The following is a 19,087-nucleotide window of genomic DNA, read 5'->3' as shown; positions in this document are numbered from 1 at the left end:
CACAGTCCTGATGCCATTTAGATTTTTTAACCCAAGCTTTCAGCAGCAGTGCCCGCTATTCATAACGAAAGCCACGGTGGAACCTTTCAGAGCTGCTGACAGTTGTGGTTACCCCGCTTCTTATAAACACGGTGGTTTCCTGCCAAGGCTCCCTGCTACATCAGGTTGACTCATGGCATCCTTCACCATCATGACCCCTGAACGCAGTAATGCCACAACTCTGTCTAGTTCCATTAACTACATGTCGCTGTGAGACAGCACTTCTGTGCCTTGCTCCAAAACAGTCTGCCTCTTCCCTAAGCCAGCTGAGAGGCTGGTAGCACGTTCCTCCTTCAGGCTGCATAGAGTTAATAGCATTGTCATGTTTTTGTAAGTTTTCACCAACTGCCCGCAATACAAAGCTCACAGTACACATTTAAACACACTGTGGTGGCAAGTATGTAATCCTCACAGCAGGATGCTATGTGCTATTTACACGTGCAGATACAAACACGAGATAAAGCTCTTGACTAAGTGAACAACAAAGAACAAAAGCTACTTTTTTAAGTGAATTAAAATAGCAAGCAGAGCATCTTATCGCTCTTTGGTGATAGTGTAGTGCATACATTTATTGCACAGCAGGACATTAGAATGTGTTTTCCAATATACTGATAAATTATGAATGATGTGTGTCCTCCTTCTGGTAGTACCACATTTCTGATCACCTTTGCAGGACTGAGTCACCTAATAGGAGTCTTGGAATTCCTGACCTTTACTTGGTCAAACTATTTCCATTTTGTTGTTTGAATCAAGGATTCTGCCTGCAGTGATCCCTGGTCACCATTTCATCTATCCACAGTGAACCGGCCAGTTCAAGAATGGCACCACAGAGCCTAACACCAAGCCATGCACACATGAGGCTGAGAGCAGCTTCTCTAGATGACAGATCTTGAGGTGCCCTTTCAACACTTCTGGCTGAGTTACTTCCAGCCCCTTCAGATCACTCCTTTTACTAAAGCCTCAACAGGGTTGAAATGGTGATGCTGTCAATCAGCAAGAAAAAATCTCTGCTGCTGGGGGAGCAAAGGGAAGAAAAATAAAACCCATCCTCCCTTGCTTGCTCTGTACCAGCACCTCCAGCTGCCTTGGTGCACTGTGTCAGTGGATGAAAATAGAAGGGCTTGACAACTTTGCTGGCTCCCTCAAAAGGGACAGTTGGCAGAAGCAGAAAAGGGCGCGTTTATTATTTTTTCCCTCCCCCCCCCCCCCCACCCCAAGTCTGAATGTTTGCTTTCATTTTGACTGAAAAAATTGCTTTAGAGAAAAAAAAAAAAAAAAAAGAAAAATCCACACATCTTCCCACTCCTGGCAAGTAAGAAACCTTCATGGGTGTCATCTGGTTCTGCAGAACCTGATCTTCCCTATGAGAAAAAAAAAAAGACTGCAGAGATAACCTTCAAGCAAGCATGTAGTGAGGCAATGAGCTACAGAAATGCTCCCAGTGCTGCTGTTGTACCTTGCTACACTGCTTTCAGAGCGAAAGTGTTCCTGTTCGTAAAACCTGGGACAACCCCGAAACTGACAAGCATACCTAAATTTTACACTGCTGCTATTTTGCCACAGTGCAGAGAGACTCTGGAGAGGCAGACTAGCAAGAGATGTAAAGAGCCATGGGGCACACCAAAATCCCACAGGACAGTTAAGAAAAACCTGCAAGAGTGGAAGCACCCAACACACCTCAGTGCAAGAGTGGATGCACCCAGGAGTTGGAGGAGATGGAGGGAGATTTAGCCTACTAAAGAATACAAAATACTCAAACCAACAACTTAAATAAGCTTTCTTAAATAAACTTAAGTGCATACTAACAAGAAGAACATCTGTGTCTGTAGCTTTGCTCCAGTAAGACCATCAATCACTAGGGGATAATTGAGGATCAATGCTTTGCATCTCAACACACAAATCACCGCAGAGCGCAAGCATCTGTGATGCATCACAACTTCACAGCCCTGCCTCTGGACAAAGGCCAAAGAGCAACACTGCCACGGCTGCATCCCCACCCCAACAGCCCAAGTTTGCAGAGATGCAATTCGAGGGACTGCAGCACCTCACTCGCGCACACCAAGCCAGAGAGGAGCAACCTGGAATAGTGTTTACAGATCAGGTGGCACAGTCAACACACTTCTGTGGCCTATGACCTCTCCACACCTTAACATGATCACATTACCAAGGACATGAATCACCTGTGTAAGATTTTAACCAGAGCAAAGATGTGGTCACCCTGCACACAAAAAACATCACTGCTCATGCAGTGGTCACTCATCAATGCCAGTACAAGAGGAGGTTTCATAAGGCAAAGAGGTTTGAACTGAATTTATGCAGAAGCCTAAATTAAACATCTCAGTACCACAAAGGTCACTCTCCAAATCATCTCTCCCATTCCACATGTTTCAGAGCCGTTGCTAAAGCTGCTAGGTTTTGTAGCCGTAGGCCTTCATACTCTGTCCTATCTCAAAAGGACCCTTAAACTGTTCTCATCTTAGAAAGCAAACAGGACTAAGATAACTGCGGATGGCACTATTGCTTTTGGTTTGCTATACAGACTAGGCCTATCGATCCAGTAACAACTTTACCATAAGCAGCTCAGAGGTCCCAGTCTCCACACCAGCAAAAATTGTTCCCAACATCCTGTCTCACACTGAAGAACTGACATGCAATCATGTCAGAGCTAGTGATCATTTTTAAGACTTGGACAACAGTCTGTGGCTACCTGCACCAAGCTGAAACTGTGGTGGAAGCCATCTGTCTGCAGAGGACTAGTGGGGTGACATATACATGGAAGCTGGCCCCATCAGGGATCATCTTTTGGGCCTGTTGCTGTTGACTGGTGAGGACCACAAAAAAGGGGTCTTTTCTACCTCAGATGAGCCATTTGCAGACCTCTGACAAAAATAAACCAAATAAAGCAGATATGTTGCCAAACGGCAAGTAAAACACAGTAGACAGACCACCAGAAAAGCAATGGGAAGATCCTGAAGTACAGAACTGCAAATTAGAGGTAGCCCAATGCAAAGAATGAAAAGCAGATGGAGCCCTTACACTCAGCACTACCGCAACACACCTGGAAGAATTTGTGGGAAGAAATCCTTCTTTAGTTTTTTTAAGCTAAATTACTTTTAGCTTTGCTGTCTGGCCTGCACACAGTAAAGAGACAAATCCAACTGAGTAGAGCAACTACCTCAACTTGTGCTTACAGGCAAACCATCACAAGAAGGGGTTTTCCTAAAGGAGGTATTTCTACCTTTAACAAAACAAGCATTACTTACCCTAATGCTTCAGGGGTACCCCCTGAGAGCAGTCTTCGGCATAGCTGCTGACTTATGTGAACACTTTCACAGGTTGCACCTTTTCTGTGCACGCTTCTGAGTGCTCTGTGCTTCGCAAGAAACCAATCCCAAACTGACAGCACAACAGCACAGGTGGAGATTTCAGGAGCAATTCATTTAGTAGGTTATTTGCAGATGAGTGCTACCCAGAGTCAGGACAAACACAGCCCAGAATGCAACACAACTCCAGCCACATGGGCTATCAGACCAGCATGGGATGACTGCAACACCAAGGTGAAGGAAGCATTGCACACCACTGTTACCGAAGGAATGCACACATGGGGATAGCAGCAATTAAAAACTACAAAGGTGCTGCAAGTTCCCCGCTAAGGAGTCATTTCACACCAGTCACACCCATAGCACACTGAAATGGCTCAGTGGCCTGAAATTATGCAAGAGAGAGAATCCCAGTCTGACATTCCAACTGGGCCAAGACAGCTGCGATGAGTGAGAGCACTCAGGAGAGGGAATGGAGCTCCTCGAGGAGGCAGCAAGTCAGGCTGGCCAACCTTGCCAAGCCCACATCTCTACATGCTTCGGGAAGCACAAAACACGTACCTCGTGCTTGGAGGAGCCAGGGGGGAGATGACACTGGATCTCCAGAGCACACAGCGCTCTGTGTGAGGGAGCGCAGCAATGTCAGCCTCAGCAGAACCTGTCGGCTTGCCTGCTCCTACAGCTGTGCACTCAGATTGCCCAAAACCCATGTGGCAGCACAGCCCTGCTCCCGGACACGCGATGATGCGGTTGCCTCACTGAAGGTGCGCATGAGCCATTTATGCTGATCCAGTCACTCAGTGATCTGTTTTCTCTTTGCCACCTGAAACAGCCCAGCTGACAACTGGAGATACTGCATGGAGGAAGGTATGGGCTATGGTTTCCCTGCAGTCTCCAGGAAAAGTTTGGTTACACTTCTCATCAGTGCACCAGTCTGCTGGTGCTCTGCCCAGAATACCAAACCCACCAACTGGTACTGGATTACCTTACCAGGGAAACCTGAACATGAACTTAAATTACTGCTTAATCAGTGCTCTAAAAATAGTTGAGGGGGAAGGGTCCAACCACAGGGAAAAATAAGCTTCCTAGAAGAACAATGCTCTGGCAATCACCTCCCATTCACAGCGCAAGGAAGAAGAAATATATCCTTTATGAACTGCTCTTGGGAATAAGGGAAATTCATGAACTTGCCAGACAAACTTTTCAGAGGGAGGAGAGGAAGACAACCGTTTCATGCCCCTTCACCCAAGACTGAATACACTTACAGACGGGTGAAGGGAAAATGTGAGGGAATAAACCTGATTTAGCAAGAGATGGACTAGAAGGAGTAAAGAAACTTAGAGAAAAGTCAGCATTTTGTTGAATAACCCCACTAAATCATGGAAGAGAAAGACAGTAATTTAGAGCTAAAGGAAAAAAAGGGCGAGTAAAGAGAAGATTTACACATGCATGTGAACATACTACCTTAGTATTTGACTGATTCGACAACCATCTCTTGCATATTATGCAAATTGAGTTTTCAAGAAACCTTTATCCTTTACTCAGGCCTTGTTGTGGGGATACATCAAGGACCACATATATAGCACTCCCTTGGGGTTGTCTTTATTCAACATTTTCTGCATTATCCTCCTAAACCAACAGGAGGATAATGCAGAAAAAAGGCTACCTCAACTACTCAACTTGTGCTACAAACTAAGGCTGGATTTCAGCTCACCTAATGTTAGCTACCTAAACACTTAAGCTAACGTCCAAAGCTCCCTCTGTAGTCAAGGAAAAAAGACAACCACTTCAGACCACAATTTATCCTTTTTCAAGATCCATTTCTGATATCTACAGATATCTCTGACTGTCACTGCTGATGGAGGACATCTAGGCTACTAGGTTAGACCTGATACTTAGCTACAGTGACTGAAAGTGCGGCAACAACTTTCACCTTTGCAGCCTGCAAGGTAACAGAACTAGCTAGCACTAGAAAGAGAACAACCTAGACAAAACATCAGTTGCACAAAATACTTAGGACTTAAATTCCTCAGGGGACAAAAAGAGGGATGCAGACACAGGTCAAGGACTACTAGTGGATGCATCTTTAATGTTTACATCTAAGGCCTGTTCTTCAAGTCAAAATTAAGTAAAACCCATAGAGGTTGTATAGTTTCGTGGTGAAGCATGCTTGGCACTTAACATCTTTTCTGATGTGTACAAGCACGGAGCACGGTGAGAGACATCTGCCATCACCAGCACACCTTCCTGCAGCCTGCACAGGAGAGACCGCAGGACTTGGCTCTGGCTGATCCCCACTGACAACATGAAACCTTTCAAGAACGCTGCCAAAAACTCAGTGTAAGAGGATGAAGACTAATGGTGACTGCACAGAGAGGACAGTAAAGGAGAAATATGTGCCATTGGCCTCACAAAGTATTTCCAGTTCTCTGCAGCATGGCAAGGGTACTTGTGAGTAGAAGAGGTAAGAAGCAACACTCAAACTACTGTGATTTGCTGCAGTACATTTAATAAACTGGGCTCGATTCATCTCCTCTGGCTCCTTTCCATCACATTTTATCAGCTTGTTCAAAGCGAGCATTAAAAGCTCTTTAGTACCGTGCTACATTTGTTATTGCTGAGCACAAGTAATTGCCAAGTAAGATATCTATCTGCCAGAGCCTGCTCATGCCCGAGACAGTAGAGGTCATGTTCTGGAAAAGTTCTGACTTCAAACTTTTCCAACTTTTTAATTCCCACTGAAGTTACAGACATGCTTAAGAACACCACAGAAAAATAGGAAGTGAAAATCAGAGATGCAGCAAAGCTGCCACCTACCCCAGAAGAAGTTTTACTTCTGAAACTATGTGAGCAATTTTAGGAATTTGCTTGCCCCATTTTCAAATCATGCATCCGAAAAACAAAGCCATCAGTTACTGCTACTGAAAATACCAGTGATCACTGAAATACATGCTGGCACCTGAACATCCAATGCGGCCTCCCTTCTCCCACCTGCTCCCTTCCCCAAAGATGGACGGAAGTACTAAATCCTGCTCAGGGCTCCTCAGAAAATTCTTTGTGCGTAATGTTTTCTATAAAAACAGTCCACAACCAGCTTTCTATCTTACTTCCATCATAGCAGGATTCAATTTCAGTGCCCCAGCTGCTGTGTGAATCAGATGGGAAGAAGGAAGCTTTGAAGCGTGGCCATGCAGAGGCTGCTTCACAGGATGCCAGGAGCTCCAGCACACAAAGCATTGGCACCATAGAACCACAGGGACCAAGCCGTCACAGCACATCACAGAGAACACCTTGGCTGTGGAACCAGTCCTGGGCACGTCACTCTCACCTGAAGGTATCCTTACACATGCAGTAAGGTAAACTCCAAAAAAGAGCAAGCATTTAACCTCTTTGATGGCATTTTCAGCCAAAAATGTGACTTGAAGAAGCCTACTTTTACATTTCTTGTTCAGCTATATGTGTTATGGCATAAGAGTTAAGCACCGTGTCAGTAGCTAATGTCACTTGATAGTCTACTAAAGCTTTGTTAAGCATGAGGATTTGCATGCTATTATCAACAATGTCATAAACTTACCAGACTTTTGCAAAAACCTCTTGGCTGCCATTAAACTGTTAACACTGTCTTTTTTTCTTTTCTTTTTCTTCAATCTCAGCTGCTAAGCAGACAGCATCCCGTTTCACCTTTCCAGCTCTCACTGCTGCTGCACTGTAGTGCTGCCCTGTGACACAACCACCCAAAAACCTCCCCTCCTGATCACAGGGCTGCAAACCCAGTAGGAACAATCCTGTCTTCAAACATCCCTCACACCTATAGAGCAGGGTACAACACCAGCATGAAAAGCATGCCAAAAGCACAGTGGCTGCCATGGGGGAAGTTCTCTCCCTCTTTCAGTGGATCTAAGGAGCAAAGTCCTCACCTCAAGCGCTTGCTGTCTGCCCTCATCCTCTTCCCCTCCTCACACAGCCCCAGGCCATCTTAAATCTGTTTCAGCTTTTACTGAGGGACTGATTAGCATGTTGCTGAGTTGCTGTTTTTTTTTTTGAGAACCCGTCATTAAGCCTAACTCCAGATAAAGTCCTTACCCGGGAGGACTCAAAGTCTACAAAGACAGGCACAGCAGAAAGACACAGAGACGAGAAGATACTCAGCACACAGTAAGAGAAAAAGTTGTCTCCTTGAAAAACAAAAAGTTTGAGCAAAGATTTGAGACAGATTTGTATGCATGTATCCTTCAGGCTGGATACCAACCAGTAAGGTGAAACAGAAGGAAAATGCATGGCCACAATGAACAGGGATGTGAGAGGGGAAAACGCCACCAAACCCCAACCATTAATTAGGAAAAAAAACAAACAAAAACCAAAAAATCCCAAAACAAACCAACCACCAAAAAAACCCAAAACAACAACAAAGAAAACCCTCACCATCACACAACCCCTCACCATCACACAACAGGTCACACAAACACACAACTTTTTTCTTCACATTTTAAAACCCTTTATCTTGATGCATCTCAGGTAGATTCGATGCAAGGAGCTGCTTTCCAAGTACAACGGAGAAACAAGAGTAGATCAAGAAGAGCAAAGGGTCAGTGACAGCAGTGAACCATCACTGCTACGGGCTTGCTTGCTGTGCAAGCGCCAGTTGTACTGAAATGACAAATACACAGAAAAGAGCAAGGCAGTTCTTGTACAACACAGTGACAGTCAAATGAAGGATGGGTGGAAGACACAGAAAACACTGTATTTACATAATACAGTATCTACAGAATATTTTTATATATATATACACACATGATATAGTGCATTTTCTATTCACTTAAAAAAGGGATCTGTCCACCTTCAAACTTTCTTTTCCACAATGCTGATGTGCCAAGACCTGGGTTGTTTTTCCACTTGTTCTGACTCCTGTGGGCGTTTTTTTGTTCATTTTATGATTGTTTTCTTTGTGATTAAGTATCCCCTTCATTGCTTTCTCATGCGTTTCCTTGTGTCCAGCTGTCTCACTTTTATTTTAAGACTTCGAGGAGTTTGTTTGTGGACCACCTATCATAAGCGGATCCTGACCTATGACCAGGGCTTGTATAAATAGTTTGAAAATGAAACATTTATGATGCATTTATGGACAATATTCTCCAACAGAATAAGAAAAGTACAGCTCAACTCTGTGATGCTGCAGAACGGCTGATTAACATAATTGAATAGCTTTTGTGCTCTCCAAGCAGATTAAACAATTTACAGTCACCGAGTCTTTGGATAGACCCAAATGAGAAGATCGGCTTGCCTTCCAAGGGACCACCCATGCACTCTGTGTTATTCTCCATGGCCTTCTGATCAGGCACTTCTGTTAGCAAAATTGAAGTGTGCTTTGGGTACTGATTTAATTATAACAAATCTGTAAGAAATGTCTCAGTAAGTTCATCATAGTATTGATACACTTGCTGACAGATTTACTGAACAGCAATAAGCTATTTGGATGTACTTTACACTGATATAATTCAGTATCAAGACAGGAAAAAAAAAGTTTTACAACTTCACTTTTCTAATTTCAGTTTAACAGGGTACAGACGCACTGAACACACATACGGTAAGTGTTCATATAGCTGCTATCTGGAGATAAAGATCAAAATTGTTCTTTCTCACTTCATTCTAGTAGAATCACTAACAGAAATCACATACTCCCTAAAGTCAGCCTCTCAGAGATTTCAGCTTCCTGTCATGGCTATGCTACAATTTGTAAGAGTTAAAACCTGAATCACATTTTCATCTGTTTGAAACCATTATCCAGGTAAAATTCATAATTCCTTAAAGCGATACGATGTAAGATACATCTCATACCACTTACAAGTTGTACAGATGATAATGAAGGGAGCACTTTCTGAAAAAGGGTAACTACTATGTCCTTGGCATTGACACTAAACCAAGCTTTATTTATGCCTGTGAGCAAAATGGCAAAGGATGCAATGCTACTAGTTTCCCTGGTTGCCTCTCAGTTTACTCCCAGATATGGAAGGGTAATAATTGTCTCCAGTTACTCATGCAAGAATTTTTAAAGATACCCATCTACAAAGAATGTTTCTCACAACTATCTTATGTTTGTAAACAAACATTTGCACATAGCATTTCAATGTCTCAATAGGAAAACTAATACCAGTAGCTGAACAGCTCAAAAGCAGACACACATTTTGGGTACCCAACTTCAGATACCCTGTGGGTAAATTTTTTGAGCTAACTTTACTATTTCAGTAAATGAGCTGAAACAACTCTGCATCCCTACACTGCGATCAGACTGTCTCTCAAGCCAATCCAATATAACCTCCAGTTTCAACACCTTTATAAAAATACTCTTCTCCCTCAAGTATTATCATCAATAATCAAATAAAAATTAAATGCTGAAACCATCTCCCAGGCAACCCATACCAGGGATGGAAAGGGAAAGCCTCTACACTCCTTCTGTTCCCCAGTCTTTATCTTCCTCTGCATGCTTTTGCATCAATTTATACCAGAATGGGAAGGAAGGGCTAGAGAAGTAGTCAGTCACCATTAAGCGAATTTGGAGAAGGCTGCTGCCCAATTACCTGGTTAGATTTCAAATCCTAAACAAGAAAGGGCACCAAAAAAGGAGAAAAAAATTACACAGACAAATTAAAAGAGATGAGCTGGAAAAAGACAGAAGGAACATCTGTTATAAGGATGCAAGTGTAAGCTTGAATCAACCATTTCTTCTACATATAATACTCAGGCAAGATGAACAATCCTGAATTCCTGTATTTTCCCTGTTTTGCAGGATTTCCTTTCTTCACATTGAAGTTACCTATGCTCTTACACAATGAAATGAAAGTTGACAACACACCAGAGTCTGTATTTCATTCCTTTTGTATTGCCTACATTTTTTAAGACAACACAGTTACACACGGGAATGTGTAGGCCTCTGTTTACCTGCCTCACTTTTACTGATGAGGAAGCGATCTCAGCTCAAAGTATGTAAAATGAAAACAAAGTAAATCAACCTTTTTAACCTGAAGCCCAGACACAATGATAAACCATGAAAATCAGCAATTTGTATGTGCACAGCCATCTATACTACACTTCGCTAAGCACCAAGTCTTTAAAACCCTGAAGAAAATTTAGCTTTAAGTATCTAAGAAAAGTCAGCAAAGGAAGCCCTCAGAGGGTCTAGAATCCACACATTTTTTCACTACTATATATCCAGACAATATGATGAAACTGTGAAAGAACAACTAGTTTAGCTACAGTGACATTCAAGGCAAACTGTCTGAAATAACACTCCTCACACAAAAAGGTGCTAGTGACAGAAGTGGACACCCACTTGTATCATGAGTAAAACTCCAGTATGCAATGTCCCTGCTGCTTGCAGATTATAGGACCTGACTTTAAAGCACAGTCGTTTCAAAAAAAATCCCTCCATGGCTGTTTTAGATTTTGACACGCAGTGATTTCCTTTAATAGATACTACTGTGTAAACAGTTAAGAGCTCTGCTATTTAAGCTTCCAGTAAACCCAAGATTAACGCACTTACTTTTTTTTCCCATGCCACAATTTTCTGCCTATTTGTACAGGACCTCCACTCCAGCATCCAAGAACCTCTGGGTTCAGAAAGCCATGCTTTCTAGACCTCAGCAAGGATGGAGCTACTTCTGCTCCTGAGCAGGAAGACAGCCAGGAGAAAACGAACACATACTACACGGGTGCACAGCTCTCGGCAAAGAGCTGTTCTTACACCCAAACGATATAGGTGTGCCCCTGCAGAGGCACTGGCTCTTCAGCTGTGAATTACAAAACCCACCAATGTGTATTCTCAGTACTCCTCATACACAGAAGTTAAGCAATACCCTGGCACTGCAGGGTATTGCTTATTGCAAGCACACCTGGGTCTTGCAGTCCTTGCGTCTTCTCTGTTACTATTTGCTAGTCTCCTGAATAGCCTGTTGGCAAGCAGAAACCCAAACAGTTCTCCTATTCATTTGGAAGCCTCCAGATGCCATGGCCCACTTTACTTCCCATTACCCCCACACCAAGAACTGCTCCTTTGGTCCTCCACTGGTTCTTGCAGCTCTCCTTTCTTGCTTGCCCAGCTCTTTCCAGGGACTTGCTCTTTCCCTAACTCATCCCCCCACTTTATTTCTATGACTGATTAAGTCCAGAAAAAAAACCCACAATTTTAGCTCAGTGAGAAGCAGATGCTTCTCCTCCCTCCTCTCCATTCCCACCTCCATCTCATCCCACCACACAGAGAAATACTTATAACAATGCAACTAAGACCAGATTCCTAAGTCTCAACATTCGTAAGTTTAGGACAGTCACTATGAAGCAGCGAGGTGCACCACAGCGTATAAATTGCTTCTAGCAAGCACAGAGAATAATGTTAAGTTCTTATGTATATAGGAAAGTCATCTTTCTCGGAAACAGGGACAACCGTTCTCAACCAGCTTCACCCTCATTTTTATATGGCTACCCCAGCTGCATTCTATGTGTAACCTTCACCTGTTACAAAGTGATTTTCTTGACAACATGCTCATTTGTACATTCTACAGCATTTCACAACACCTTTCATGTTTCAGTTCAGAAAAGCTGGCCAAGCAAACACGTTTCTCATTTTGCACAGACATGCTTCTACAGTTTGCTACCTGGAAATGATGCCTGCCAGTATCTCAGTTCTTTACATTTTTTATAGTACATTAAATCAGGCTTTTTCCACATGAATCTTTCTCTCTTAAACCCAGTATTTCCTATTCTCACAGTAACTTCACCATTTACATATGCCCAGTCTATTTTACTGCTCTTCAGTGATTTACTGGGTGCAGATTTGAATGCAGATCAAGTAAATCTGACACACAAGTCCAGAATACTTAGTTCCTTCCAGTCAGCGAGGAAGACTCCATGGGCCTTGCCAATTCCACCACAAAATCTCTTTCTTACCCCTTCCTCTTCTTAGAGGAAGCCATTTGTCCACTGGCTCTAACCCCCCTTCGACAGCCTGCAGCAATGACACCTTAGTGACAAACACCCACTGAAAAACATGAAAGAGACATTCTGATTCAAAGAATATAGCATGGAGGTAAGGAGGATATACCCACTTCTCTCATTTAGAATCACAGAATAGTTTGGATCAGAGGGAACCTTTGAAGATCACTTAGTACCTGCCAAGGAGGGGCATCTTCCACCAGATCAGGTTGCTCAAAGCCCCATCAAACATGGCCCTGAACACTTCTAATGCTGCTTTCAGAATCAACATGAAGAACGGCTTGTCACAGAGATGAGGACAGAAATCTCCATCTTTCCTCTAACAGAAATAGCTCGTTCTTTCTTTCATCACATCAGCCTACAGAGAATTCAAGAGCTCTGTTCAGAAAACTTTGACACCTTGCAGCTCTCATGCCCAGTCAGAGAACCAGCTGATAGCCAGAAATTCTCACACTTTCTACTTGAATTGATATTCCTCTATTTGTGACTAATGTAATCACTCACTTCTTTCATCACCTTACTCCCAGGAGTCAGTACAACCTAAGGTAAGAGCCAAGATATCTGAGAATTGACACTGTTGCTGTGCTGAAGCTGCTTTGGAGCCACCACAAAGCTGAGAGATACTTTGAGCCTTCTGTATTACACAAGCAACAGCTGAATAAATATCATATAACTATTTCCAAAATCTACCTATACTTGCTAAAACAACAAGAGTTTAAAGTGGAAAGGGGTATCAATATTTTGCCAGAAAAACACTTGGAAGTTTCCCTGATGTTCCTATGGGACTGAGGGGTTTTAACTACCGATTTACTGTTCACACCCTAGAAAATCAGAAAAAAAAATTGGAAAAGGGCAATAGGTTCAAAGGGGTATTTTTTCCCAACTGCAGCCTTAGAGACTGCATACTTTACTTATATGGCCACTATTCTGATGACTTAAACTGAGTGATATTCAGAAGACACTCATATTATGAAATGGAAATACCCAGAATAATCCTGTCTCTTCAAATAAAAGTAACATCACACTGCCATCTTATATATTTCCACCTTTCATTCTCGCATTCCGAGAATTCTCTGTATACCGTCACTGCAGTTATTCCAAGTTTAAGTAAAAAGCAGGAACTTCTCTCCACATTTAATCTGGAGGCATTTATCTTATGATCAATCCTGCAGTGTGAAATTCAGTTTGTACTGGCACAATGGCTTCACATAAAAACAATCACAACTTTAGCAGAACTCTGATGCTGCCAGTCCTTGTTGCCATCTTGACCAATTTTGCAGTAATCCATGTAGTTTGTTTGGTTACATGAAGAACCAGAGTTCATTTGAAGTAATTATCTGCTTTTCTGTTAGTATCCACATTTGGCATCCTAAACCACCACACTCACTTTTTTGGAGGCATTTACTGACCTCCCCTTCAGCTTAACACCTCTGTACGAGTTGCCAACAGCAGGAGTCTTCACAGAATTCTGCATCACTGACATTTTCCGCATGTCTTTTCTACACATGCACTTTCCCTCTTTCCATAGGTCTCCGATTACCCTCTCCCACTCATCACTCTTTCTGCCATCTCACAGCCTGTGATCCATAGCCACTGCAGGTTGCAAGTCAAGAGCAAGCTGCCTTCATCTGCTTGAACCAGCCACTGAAAAACAACACAGCTGAATCCTTCCTTAGAGCCCACATCAGAGACGAACATCCTTGTAACCTTCAGGATGTTACCATCATTCACAGAAGCATTAAACAAAGTCTTTCTCCTCAGTTAAACTGACTTGATGAAAAATGAAGCACCACCTGGCCCATGCATGGAGGGCTTTTGTGGTCTCCTATTTGCTCTTAACATTTAAGTTCCACAAGACAAAGATGTAGCTGTCTTACCTGTGACACACCAACCAACAGGTTTCAATGGTCCTTGCTTGCCTATGCTCCCACTGCCTCTGGACATTTAGGACCTGATCCCTACAAGCCTGCCTGCATCCTACCTCTTCCTTCAGTGTAAAATCCTTCTGCAGCCCCACATGTAAGCAGACCTAGATTCATCCTGCCCTAATTAAAGTAGCCACATAAGGCTGCCTTAAACCACTCACAATAAACACCTTTACAATCACCGAGCAAGGCACAGTTTGCAAAAAGTAATAACATTTTGCATAAAGCATGTAATACATTTTGGGGGAAAAAGTTCAATGGTTTGACACACAGTCTTATCTGGTCTAAAACAGAAGCACAGGATTTCATGCTCATGTTCTTTCTAAATACATCATTTGTTCATCATAAGACATCACTCCTCCTTAAAAACTGTGCCTTGCCATCTTCTCATGGCTGTGAAACAACCAGCACTACAGCCAGCAGACAAACACACATGGACAGGCTTTTGCCAAGGGAAATCCAAGATCTCATCTCTGCTCTAGAGGTCTTCCTGTGGATTAAAAGCACTGGGGACATCAAGGCTGCCACATTTCCAATTCTGGGAACAGCAGAAGGTGCTTTCCTCCAGCAGCACTGGTGGCCTCCAACCATTTGGCCTATTCCTGAACAGCCACAGCTATTTTGGGAAATGAACTGGGAAACTAACCCAAATTAAGAATAAATCAGTAAAACCCCAAAAGTTAGGGCAGCTTCTTGATCCAATTCGATCCACTGACAGTGGAAGCAATATGAGTGACACAGGGACAGGCACCACAGGAGATGGGTGGCAATATGGACCACATAAGCCAGTACTGACACCAAGAAAAGAACAAATAAAACCATAGCTGGCAGCATCTCGGTTAGATAATTGAAGCAAGACCTGTTCCTCACTCATGAGAGTACTGAAGCCATCTTTATCCACTCTGTATACAACTCGGCACTCATAACATGTACGCAACTCTCCATTGTATGCTTTTTATCCCATACGGATGCCCCCTTTCACCACTACCCACCCACCCCACCCCCCAGCATGAATCTAACACCAACTTCAGGATAATCTGACACCATGCTCCAGGGATAAAGTAGTTTATGTTTTGAAAACCTTAACAAGCCCAGGAAGACCAAATTATGATCAGCAGTCTTTAAAAATACGTCCATATGAAAATTCCTACACGATAAAAGTTATCCAGTAACTGTAATTTACTTAATCTTATCACACAATCTCTTGCATAAGCGTAACAAAGAACATTCAAAACACCCTCCAGTGTTTAGAAACATACACAAGACACGAATGATGATTTTACACTCCACCAAGAAGAAAACATTCCAGATTGCAGTCCATCAGTTGCAAGTCAGGCACTAACAACTAGACTTTTAGGAGCATTAATTTGTTAACTCCAATGAGAGCTGGGCTTTTCAACACAGCTGAAAGCATAGGCAAGGATACCACAGTTCAACACTCCTTACCCAGTATAACTGTCACAGATTCTCTCCAGTTCTCCAGCATCCAGAACTGGCTATTACACCAAGAAACACAGCAAGCCAGAATGACTACAGATTTTGCTTCACAGACATGCAGTGACTTTCAATACAGCCTAAACTCTTTAGCTATATTAATTTAAAAGCCTGAACCAACAGTTCAGGATTTCCTCTAAGCTGCAGCTTTCTCCAGTCAATATTTGTAAATCATGTTTCATGTTTCCAAGGAAACCAAGTGGGTAATACTTCTTGCAACAGCCTCCTTCAATATACTTTTCACAGCTACAGGGCTCACAGAAGTTATTTGCAGTCTGACAAAAGAAAGAAGTTTTGCTTTTTCTTACATCTTAGGAAAAAATCCACCAGCCTGCAGAAGCACCTGAAGCAACGTACGTAGCAAGCACCTACAGACACCCTTGTGGACTGCAACTTTTGAAGTATGTCTTATAATAACATGTATTATTCAGCTTTTCTACATATTTTTCCAAATGGCAGGTCCCAAAGTGCCCAGGGTAAACAGCATTACATTCATTTTGCTCATGCAAAATGAGGTGCTTCTTAAATGACTTCCAAATTACCAGCCAGTACGTCACCTGTGGAGGTCTGAACACATCCTACCACCCTCCAAAAATGTATTATGCATCTTAGGTAAAGCTCAAATGCTAATGAAGATAAAGACCAAACCTAGGGATAAAGTAGCATGTTGCAATAGAATGCTGCTTCCATTATTTTTTTTCTATTATTTGTCTCACTTGACAGTTGTTTAAATCAATTTAAGGCATGACTAACTTACTGCATCCTGCCGACAAAATAATGGTGAGAACAGAATATACTCAAAGCAATTTTCTTGATGGGATCTTTGGAAAAAGCAAGATTATCAGCAAAGCAGCAATGACATAATATCTCTATCTGAAGAACAGAGGAGAAAAAAGTAGAGCGTGACAGTAAAAATATCAAATCTATAAACTCCACTTTGATTAATGTGAAGACATAAAACTTTGAAACAAAATGCCTGTAACAGTATTTTTGTGCTCTTGCACAGTGAAGGCAGATCAAAGCAACAAAAATAAGCCATCTTCCTATCTGCCAGAGTTCTGACAGACTTCTGTTTCCAAAAAGCTGGGTAATGTGCTTTTAAAGTATATAAAGAACATTATGTGTCCAAACACCCTAGCTGAAAACCAAAGGCTCTGAAGTTTCACTAGGAGAATCCAGACTAGAAAAACGCACGTTGCGCTCTCACATCTACCTACAAGATGCTCTCAACAACTGTTAATACAGAAAAAACATATCCAAAGTTCCTCAGGATGGTGCATTCTGTTTGCTTATAGAAACTGCACGCTGGGCAACACACAGATGCTCTTTGGTGGGGTAAAAACAGTAACATCAGCCCTTTAAGGAAGCATCTCAATCTCCTCCTGATGCAACTGGCATCAAGACAAAGTGCTGGACTTTCTAACAAAATGTACTGCACCCAGCTCTAATCTGCAACCTGCAAAGATCCACATTCAAAAACAACACACGAAACAAACTCACAGCTCCTCGACAAACCTAGGAGTAGCCAGGAGACTCTTTTGACATTGCAAGAGAGGACTGTTCATACAACAAAAACCATTACAACAGAAACACTTTTTACAACATTCCAGGCATCATATTAGCTACATTAATCCTGTGGCAAGCAGTTAAAACCAGTTTCTGCCTTACAAAACATCTCAAAGTTGTCTGCGGTATTAGAAATGTCATTCCAGAGCTGATGACGAAGATAATAGTAATGGACAAGATCTTCACTGGGTAATAACTAGCGCTGCAATAAGAGAACTCCATGCTGCATGGAAAGCAGATTCAGTAGCCAGTAGTTTTCAAAGTTCTTAAGTTACTGAGTAAAAGCAGGCTTTCTTTTTGCCATCACTTCCTAATGAAACACAGACCCACACATTTATTTTTCCTGCAACACTTGTGTCCTCTCCCTGCCCCTTCATTTAGTGATTTCACACCCCTGAAACCTGCCTTCACGCAAGAGAAGGGCAACTCACACAGAGTCAAACAATACAACTGGGAAACAGATGAGAAAGAGTAGAAACCCTCTCCCAAGATCCTGGAGCCAGAACAAACACACAGAAACATACCAAGATAGCCCTCACCTAGAGTGCAAGGAGAGGAAAGGCCCAAGGGACCCCCCTGCTAGACTGCAAGTGTAGTCATGGTCACCTCAAACCTCAGATGTGCTAGGTACAGAAAATAAGGACACAAAAGGCACCTGACGGCCTGACCTAAGCAGAAGAAACGGAGTCACTTTCTACATGGCAACTTGTGAGGTACCACATGTTTTCCCAAAGGTAATGAAAGAGACCAACATCAAGACATCACATGCAGCTCCAGCTGTCTATGGCACCGACCCAGAAACCAAGGGGTTACTGCTTCACCGCAGTGTTTGCAGGAACCGCTGCAGTAAATCTTCAGCAGAAACTCAGGGCTCCAGGGACCTGTAACATGCTACATCATCTATAACATGAAAATACAAATCAAGGGATGGCTGGTTTTTACATTTAGAATTGCATGCAAAGAAAGTAATTCTGCATTTAAAAAGGGCAATTTGAAAGTAAAAAATAAAATAAAAAGGCTAATAGATATTGCATGGAGAAGCAAGAGCAACATTACTGGTAAAGAGCAGCAAACATCTAAAAACTCCACTTCAGTAAAAAGTGAAATCATCATTAGCCTTTTCAGAGAAAGGATTTTAAGCGAATGACTGCAAAAGCTTTAAGGCTTGCATTTCTTCTTTGCCATGTGAAGAACTGCACTCACAAGACAAAGTTGAAAAGCTCCGTGGAGAGCTGTTCATGAGCCTCACACACCACTGCTGGACTGTAAGGGGCTATTTCATTATAAACTGCTGGTTCATAAAGAACATAAAAATCACAAACAGCAGCAAGCCCAATGGAGGGATACATAAGCCTACTTCAAGCACCCCACTGGAAGCTTAAGCCAAGTCACCAGAGTGCGCACGGGAGAAGAGTTTGTCAGGAAGAGGAACTGGAGCAAACACTGGGACTATATCAAGTGACCAGAGGTCAATGGGATTTCAGACAGGTGGTATTTCCCCACAGACCAATTAGTTTTGCAGTAGTGGTGTATGTGTTGTGTTTAAGATCAGCTTTATAATGTATTTCACTTTGGTTTTTTAAAACCCACATAAGTAAACACTCATTTGGACTTACCAAGAGCATAAGGAGATGCTCTTTTGGCAGAAAGTTTCCCTCATGCCTGGACGTATTTCTAGTGCTTTTACCTGGTTCCCTTTCCTCTGGGGCAGCTTTTAGCATTAATAACCCTTCCGTCTGAACACCACTTTCCAGTTTTCCA

The 19,087-nt window shown here is 42.5% G+C and overlaps 1 protein-coding gene across 5 annotated transcripts in view; it reads right to left on the bottom strand.

The window, feature by feature from the left end:
• Window positions 1-19,087, bottom strand: part of KLF12 (KLF transcription factor 12) — a 263,859-nt gene that overhangs the window by 232,624 nt on the left and 12,148 nt on the right. The window contains exon 1 of one of the 5 annotated variants that reach the window (XM_061445272.1): window positions 3,303-3,352. The exons of the other annotated variants lie outside the window; for them this stretch is intronic. The gene's annotated coding sequence lies outside the window, so the exon portion shown is untranslated. Of the gene's footprint in view, window positions 1-3,302; window positions 3,353-19,087 lie in introns of those variants that run through there. 5 annotated transcript variants of the gene reach the window in all.

The sequence above is a fragment of the Pezoporus flaviventris genome, unplaced genomic scaffold, assembly GCF_033815535.1.
Source record: "Pezoporus flaviventris isolate CSIRO_AGI_PZ_B2104156 unplaced genomic scaffold, CSIRO_AGI_Pfla_v1 ptg000003l, whole genome shotgun sequence".
In the NCBI taxonomy this organism is placed as follows: Eukaryota; Metazoa; Chordata; class Aves; order Psittaciformes; family Psittacidae; genus Pezoporus; species Pezoporus flaviventris.
The sequence above is the reverse complement of the archived record's forward strand: the minus strand, read 5'-3'. Positions and strand labels throughout refer to the sequence as shown.